Source organism: Hyla sarda, chromosome 10 (genome assembly GCF_029499605.1).
Source record: "Hyla sarda isolate aHylSar1 chromosome 10, aHylSar1.hap1, whole genome shotgun sequence".
Taxonomy (NCBI): Eukaryota; Metazoa; Chordata; class Amphibia; order Anura; family Hylidae; genus Hyla; species Hyla sarda.
The window spans coordinates 89,419,004-89,427,519 of record NC_079198.1 but is presented as its reverse complement, the minus strand read 5'-3'; the positions used below and the strand labels follow the sequence as shown (position 1 = coordinate 89,427,519).

Sequence of the window (8,516 nt, the reverse complement as noted above, 5' to 3'; positions counted from 1 at the left end):
CCTGTCCTCTAAGTGATTGAGTACTGTATTAAAATCGCCCGCCACTACCTTTTCAGGAATCGGATCTGCCAGAAGTTTAGATTCTAGTGATGTAAAGAAGTCGCTATTGTTATTGTTAGGTCCATAAACATTGTATAGTTTCAAGGTGCCACTGGGGGTCTCTAAGAGGAGGAAGTGTATCCTGCCCTCATCATCATGTTCTGAGTGGATAATTTTATGTTGCAGACGCTTACTGACCAATGCAATCACTCCTGCTTTACGATCAATAGAGGGGGAACCCACCCATAATTTCTTCATGCGATAAAAATCGCATTCTGGCAGATGAGACTCCTGCAGTAAGGCTATATCCACTTTAAGTTTACATACATGCCTCAATACCATCATGTGTTTTTGAGGGGAACGCAACCCCTTTATGTTCCAAGAAACAATTTTCATAAACGATTACCTGTAAGGATATGTAACTTCTCAAGGTATATGAATTGTAAATGATAAAAGACCAAGGTGACCCGTGCGATGCCCAGTAACGAACATAATAAACTAAGAAAATGCGACATACAGTTGTCAGCATCAGTAAGTAAATGCAAAAACAACATGTCCAATGCCAAATAGTAAGGCATAGTATAGTAATGGACTTCTCTTTTTTCGGGGAGAGTACCAACCCCCGACCGTGTCTATGTCGGGAGACATATCAGATATGTAGGAATTACCACAGAGAAAGCGGAGATAGAAAGGGAGCAAAGGAAGAGAGAATTAGGCATAGAAAGAGTTGGGGAGGAGAGAGATAGAGGGAAGAAAGAAGAGAGGGGGGGAAGGAAAGAAAGAGAGAGAAGGAGGGGACGGAGGGGAAAGGAGAAAAGAGGGAAAAAAAAGGGGGGGGGGTCAATGTATTCAGCTGTAGTGCTATTGAAGCACTTCTCCTCATCCTACCACAATAAAAAGATGTGTGGGAGGAAAAATTAGAGAACAAGGAAAAACAATTAAATGTTTACGCTCAGTCATGTTGAAGAATTAGCAGCAGGCTGTTCTTTAGAAGATGGTGGAGATGAAGGCATCCTCAGGTGTGGTGATCCCTCTAAGGGCCATTGAAAACCAGGGAATTTGGATGGAAAGTTAACTTTAGAACTTCTACGTTTCCACTTCTCTGGACTGATGAAAGCCGCAGCAGCGATGGGGTCCATTTGAATAGAGTCATTTCCAGGAGGGGCAGACGTGGCTCCAGAAGAATAAAAAGCTGCAGCAGCTTCCGTTCAGGGGAGGAAGCCGCCACCTCCTTCCTCTGTTCCTGAGGCGCCATCGCCATCTTGGAGCTTGTGGCTGCTGAGGCGGGTAATGAGAGTGCCGGTGATTTTGAGCGTCCCGGGAGCCGCGTGAGGTAATGGTCCTTAAAAGAGTGCCAGCTTGTTCTCTGGGATACGAGCTATCCCTGGCGGTGGTTTGGTTGCGGGTATGCTGCTGTGATAACGGGTTTGATGAGCGCGCGGTCGGGAGTCTCTGCCTGTGCGTCCTCACATCCCCGCGCCGGAACCGGAACCAAAATTTTATTATTATATTTGTTGTTTTTATCACTATTGTAATACTTATATATTTTTTTTATTATTGTCACTATTAGCAGCAGTATCACTGTAAGGAATGTGGGCAACATATTTGTCTTGATTTTCTTTTTAACTTATATTGAGGTAAAAAATAAAGAGCAGAACCTGAGCCAGGGGGGTTATCCGGGGATGTGGTGGTGATGTCTACAAGCAATTTTGCTTTGGACAGGGTAACCCCATACAGGGCTAGTGCAGCATCTGCCTAGTAATACTACTTCTCTGCATCAGGAATAGAGTAAAGGAAAAATAGTTAGAAGTTTTACCATAACAGCATAATTTACTGATCATAAAACAAATGCAAAGGGTCCAAGGCAAACAACATGTCAAATCTTTTCTCAAGGAAAACTAGGGAAAAACAATTGTGTTATATGCCTGAAAATAATAAATAATAAAGCCTGCAGACTTACCTTCAGCAGCAATGTCCCATCTTGACAAGTGATTGGCTGAGCTGTGAGGTCCAGCACTGAGCTCTCATCTTGAAAACAGGAAGAAGACAAGAGATTGTGGGACCGGAAGGAGTAGCTATACGCTTCATGTTTTTCGCAACAGACACAGCAACATATAATTTTTCCCCCCCAAATGCTAGAATACCCCTTTAATGCCTTCAAAAATGCACTCCAGCATTCCTTCTCTTTCTTGGTCAGTCCCCCATTGGGAGGGCACTTCGTTGTTCATGCCAAATGCATATACTCCTTTAAACAACAGTTGTGCATGTTTATAAAATACAATTCCAACCCCATGTAGTGAAAGTTGCCTTGACCAACATCCATACATAAGTCATATTACATCTGGACATGAGGTGCCCAAACTGCGGGCAGCAAGAAACAGACAAAGGCAACATTTTAATTGATTTACAAAAGAGAGGTCTAGGTTCATATTTACACATAACGGACATTGGGAGACAGGTCGGAGAAGGTGCTGCATACAGATTAGGAAATACCACATTCTCTCCAGCAATACATTGCAAGATTCTAATTCCTAAAAGTTCAGTTTTATTTCACTAGCATTCTTGCATGACATATACCTCAGGTGCTTACATATTTAAAATGCGAAATTTATTGTGTTTTGCCTGAGCAGTAAAAATCTGTTAGCACTGAACTCATGCTAGGGGCATTTTCAGGCAGCAAGAGTTTCATCATTTACCCCTAGCTGTGTGTAGAGAAGCAGGGGATTCTGAGTGTCTTATCTAAGGATGTTTAATGAAATAAATAACAATAATTCTGAATATTTAGAGACCAATTTAATAAGATAAAATGTTATGATAAATTGAAGGTGATCGTGGACCCCCTTGAGTACTGGGCCCCCGTGAGCTATTATAAATGTAGAAAAAAAAAGTCATAATCTGCATCGTTATAGTAAATGAGCGGTTCTGGTATGTGTTATGGGAGCAATCACCATAGCAGATGTTGTTAGTAGTCTCTAGTGCTTTATAATACTAGGATGTGTCATGTAAGTCATTAATCTGCATAATTTAATAAGACTCACATAATGACTATGAGTGGCAGCTGTATACTTACCATCCGCTAGATGAGCAGTGTCTTAACCTCCTACTGGTGACATGCACTGATCCCTCGTATTTTCATTTTCTATGTGATTAACTTTGAAGAGCCCCTGATCATCTCACGACGGACACAACAGACGTTTCTTTCCTCTAATTCAGATTTAATGTTCTATAGCATTTTGCCAGTAATGAAAGAGACATGCAGTTTTGTTGCTGAACATTACTTTTGCTTACAATGGCAGTGAAAGATAAATGTCTGGCACTTATTGATACGACAGTTTTTTTCTGTCTTATAAATTTTAAAGTGTCATTAAAGGAGATGTCCGCTGCGCACTATTCTTATTCCATCCTGCCTGGACTGCAAAAAAAGAGGAAACAAACTTTCACTTACCTTCCTACGCTCCTCGGGAGCTCCGCAACAGCTGATTGGTTGGCAGGGCTGTCTGCTGCCTACTTCCTTTAGCCCGGGACATCAGACAGCGCTTCAGCCTATCACCGACCGCAGCAAATGTCCTGCCTCGGCCAGTGATAGGCTGAAGCGCCATGTGACGTCCCAGGCTAAGGGAAGTAGTAAGTAGTCAGCCCAGCCGACCAATCAGCTGTTGCGGAGCTCCCGGGGAACGTAGGAAAGTAAGTGAAAGTTCGTTTTCTCTTTTTTTGCAGCCCAGGCAGGATGGAACAAGAATATTCTGCACCGGACATCTCCTTTAAAAGCACTGGTTCAATAGATTTTTTTTGTTTCATATAACTAAAGCTTAAAGTGAGAGTGGTCACTTGGCCTTTTCCTTACCTGAATTAGGCTATGTTCACATCTGCGTTGGAACTCCGATCAGGGGGGTCTATTGCAGAATCTGTTTAATGAGCAGGATCTGAGCAGGCAAAAATTTTTCGTGCTGAAAACGCCCCCCTCGGCTTATACGCGAGTGAACTCTCCGCCTGTCAATCCCTTAATCAGTGGTCTTCAACCTGCGGACCTCCAGATGTTGCAAAACTACAACTCCCAGCATGCCCGGACAGCCATCGGCTGCCCGGGCACGCTGGGTGTTGTAGTTTTGAAACCTCTGGAGCTCCGCAGGTTGAAGACCACTGCGGGCTTTGTCATCATCCAGCCCCCCCGCTTTTGTTTTGTACTCACCTCCCCTCGGCGGGAAGTTAGGGTGAGCTGGTCCGGGCCATCTATGCTGCAGGGACTGTCCGGTGGGGATGGTTAGTCGTTGCGGACTGTCCATTTTCACCAGGTTCGGGCCCGGCCCCTAGTAACGTTGCCTTGACAATGCCGCACAGGGACGTTCATGCGCAACGTCCCTGTGCGTTGTCAAGGCAACGTCACTAGTCCGGCCCTGAAGCGCGGATAAGAGGCCCCCCCGGTGAAAATAGAGAGCCCGCAACGACTAACCATCCCCACCGGACGGTCCCTGCAGCATAGATGGCCTGGACCAGCTCACCCTAACTGTCCGCCGAGGGGAGGTGAGTAGAAAACAAAAAGGGGAGGGCTGGATGATGAAGGCCGCAGTGGTCTTCAACCTACGGACCTCCAGAGGTTTCAAAACTACAACACCCAGCATGCCCGGACAGCCGATGGCTGGGAGTTGTAGTTTTGCAACATCCGGAGGTCCGCAGGTTGAAGACCACTGATGAAGGGATTGACAGAGGGTGAAGATGAAAGGGGGGGGGATGATGAGGAAGGCCGCAGTGGTCTTCAACCTGCGGACCTCCAGAGGTTTCAAAACTACAACCACAAGCATGCCTCTACAGTCGATGGCTGTCAGGGCATGCTGGGAGTTGTAGTTTTGCAACTTCTGGAGGTCCGCAGGTTGAAGACCACTGATGAAGGGATTGACAGGCGGTGATGATGAAGGGGGTCTGGATGATTACATGGGGGGATGATGTATCTCCCACCCTAGGCTTATAGTCGAGTCAATAACTTTTTTTTTTTTTTTTTTTTTTTTTTTTTTTTTTTTTTTCCTGGGTTTTTGGGGTAAAATTAAGGGCCTCGGCTTATATTCGGGTCGGCTTATATTCGGGTCGGCTTATACTCGAGTATATACGGTACATCATGGTTATCAGACAAGAAACTTACATCTTTACACTTTTGCTGTTTATGCACGTTATATTTGTACTTTGCAGTCTGTGATTCATATTGAATATCAATGATTTCTGTGCTTTGTATATTGCTGCCACCTAGTGGTAATCTTGTGTTAAGGGCAGAGCAGGTGACTTTATTCATGCACTAGTTGGTCGCCCACACTGGCATGGTCCCTTCTAGGTGCCCATTTTCCTCTCTAGCTGAAGGAGAAAGATCCCTTAAAAACAAAAGGGAGTGCAGTGTAGTAGAGTAGTAGAAAAGTTTGACAGTAGCGAGAGTGGAGTGAGACACTTGATCATATGGGACAAAAGTCTCAAGTCTCCTCACTCTGTTCCTCAGCTCTTCAACTCAGAGACTCCTCTTACACTTAGCTGAAGACCTCCACACTCCAACTGCAACTCTCTCCTAACTCCTAGACTGAACAGCTTCACCCCCACACACTACATAAAGGTCAATGTTGGGGGACTCCCATTGAGGCATCAGGGTCACCTGGTCACTCTGCCACAATCCCTTAAAGGCACAGTACATAACTCAAGGGCAACAGAACATATGTATACCACACAGTCAGGGCCGGTGCAAGGAATTCTTGCTGCACAAGCGAAGCTCCATTTTGGCGCTCAAGTAGAAAAACAAGGCCACACCCCCCGCCCGCATCTCCCACCTGCCAGCTAGCGGTTGGAAGACTAAACTCCCAGCATGCTCTTACAGTGAGGACATGCTAGGAGTTGTAGTTCTACTAGCTAGCCAGTGGGAGGTAGTTGCGGGCAGATGGCCAGGGAGCGGAGCTTCACAAAAAGTTGTACAAAAAGTAGCAGTTTGCGACTTTTTGTGCACCTTTTTTAAAATGCTACAGCACGTTTTGTAAGCCAGGTCTGACCTGGCTTAAATTTGCGACTTTTTTTAAGGGGGTTTGGACTGGGACCAAAAATACACCCTGACATTTAAGAATAAGCAGTCCATTTTTTTTTTGGTGGGGTCTGAATGCTGGGACCTCCACCACTCACCTCGCTTCAAGTTGCTCTCCAGCTGTTGCAAAGCTACAACTCCCATCATGTCTGGAGCCTCTGGCATCATGGTATGCAGTTTTGTAACAGCTGAAGGCCACAGATTGGAGTACAGTGTCCCCATCATCATGGCAGAGCTTACAAATTACAGCAGTGATGGGACAGTCAGGAGAATACACAATGATATCACTGACCTGAGTGACGTCTTCTCTGTTGTCGTTCCTTTTCCTCTGGTCCAGACGCCAGGTCTTCTTCCAGCTCAATCTTCTCTGCAGAGTCTGAGGCCCAAACTTCATTGTCTCCTCACTATGTCAGCAGATCCTCATCCTCTGTATGACGACAATAATCATTTTAATGCTGCCAGAATCTGTGCCCTAAAAAAAAATCTGACACACACTGCACCCACTGAATGTAATACTGCCACACACTGTACCCACTGAATATAATACAGCCATACACTGAGCCCTGAATATAATACTTCCATACACTGCGCCCCAAATATAATACTGCCATACACTGAGCCCTGAATATAATACTGGCATACACTGAGCCCTGAATATAATACAGCCATCCACTGCGCCCTGAATATAATACTGCCATACACTGAGCCCTGAATATAATACTGCCATACACTGTGCCCTGAATATAATACTGCCATACACTGCGCCCTGAATATAATACTGCCATACACTGAGAACTGAATATAATACTGCCATACACTGTGCCCTGAATATAATACTGCCATACACTGCGCCCTGAATATAATACTGCCATACACTGTGCCCTGAATATAATAATGCCATACACTGAGCCCTGAATATAATACTGCCATACACTGTGCCCTGAATATAATACTGGCATACACTGTGCCCTGAATATAATACTGCCATGCACTGTGCCCTAAACATAATACTGCCATTAGTCTTTGGATTAGCCTTTGGATAGGGGATAAGTTATAGATTGCGGGGGGTCCAAGCATTGAGACCCACCACAATCTCCTGCACGGGGGCCCAGTCAGTATGCCAGAAGCCGATGTCTAACCCCACAGGAAGCCGTGGTCTGCACACTCCCTCGCTGTATCTCTATGAAGTATATGGAGGGGTGTGTCGGCCGGCAGCACTTCGTGCGGGGTCAGCATACCTCTTTTCCAGCTGACTGCCAAGGCCCGTACTGGAGATCGTGGGGGTCCCAGCGCTCGGACCCCCCCACAATCTATAACTTATCCCATATTCTTTGGACCCCGCATCTATCAATTATGCATATACACCTCCCCCTTATCCTTGGTTTCCTCAGCCTCACACCTCCACAAACCCCCCCATCCTTGTTATCCTCACCAACACCCCCCAGCCTCCCCCCCTTCAATCATAAATATATACCCCTCCCCTCATCCTTGGTCCTAACCCCCAGCCTCCCCCCCCATTAATCATAACTATACACCCCCCTCATCCTTGGTCCTAACCCCCCAGCCTCCCCCCCCCATCAATCATAAATATACACCCCCCCTCATCCTTGGTCCTGACCGCCCAGCCTCCCCACCATCAATCATAAATATATACACCCCTCTCATCCTTGGTCCTAACCGCCCAGACTCCCCCACATCAATCATAAATATCCCCCCCCTCATCCTTGGTCCTAACCCCCCAGCCTCCCCCATCAATCATAAATATACACCCCCCTCGTCCTTTTTCCTAACCCCCCAGCCTCCCCCCCATCAATCATACATATACACCCCCCCTCATCCTTGGTCCTAACCCCCAAGCCTCCCCCATCAATCATAGATATACACCCCCCTCATCCTTGGTCCTAACCTCCCAGCCTCCCCCCATCAATCATAAATATACACCCCCCTCCTCATCCTTGGTCCTAGCCCCTAGCCTCCCCCCATCAATCATAATTATACACCCCTTCCTCCTTGTTCGTCACCCCCAGCCTCCCCCATCAATAATACATATACAACACCCCCCCTCTTCTCAGTCTCCTAACCCCCCCCCCCGCACGCCAACTTTATTCTTTTGTTCTCCTCAGCCTACCCTCTGCAGCCCATGCTTACCTTAATCACACGCAGATCCGTCTCGTGCTCAGCAGCCGGGCTCCCAGCTTTACGGCGAGAAGACGCAGGGGGAATGACGCCGCACGTGATGCCGCACGTGACGTCGCACATGACTCCCCTGCGCTCCCAGGGCTACGGAGAAGCAGTACAGCCGCAGGCAGCAATGAAGATTATTGCTGTGCTGCTGCGGCCAATCCCGCTGCCACCTGACCAGATGCACCCACCAAGGCTCTCAGCTGCCGTGCGCGCCGCCGGGGGAGGATGGGTGGCAGACAGAGCGGGC

The 8,516-nt window shown here is 46.9% G+C and overlaps 1 long non-coding RNA gene across 2 annotated transcripts; it reads right to left on the bottom strand.

Annotated features, from left to right (window-relative positions):
- Window positions 1–323: 323 nt before the first annotated feature.
- On the bottom strand, window positions 324–8,304 carry LOC130294641 (uncharacterized). Of its 2 annotated transcripts, XR_008848566.1 has the most exons (5): window positions 8,234–8,304; window positions 6,378–6,512; window positions 3,110–3,262; window positions 2,000–2,067; window positions 324–1,811 (listed from the first exon to the last, which is right to left on the bottom strand). It is a non-coding gene; the product is annotated as an uncharacterized LOC130294641 (long non-coding RNA). The 2 variants fall into 2 exon arrangements; XR_008848565.1 differs by lacking the exon at window positions 3,110–3,262.
- Window positions 8,305–8,516: the final 212 nt, after the last annotated feature.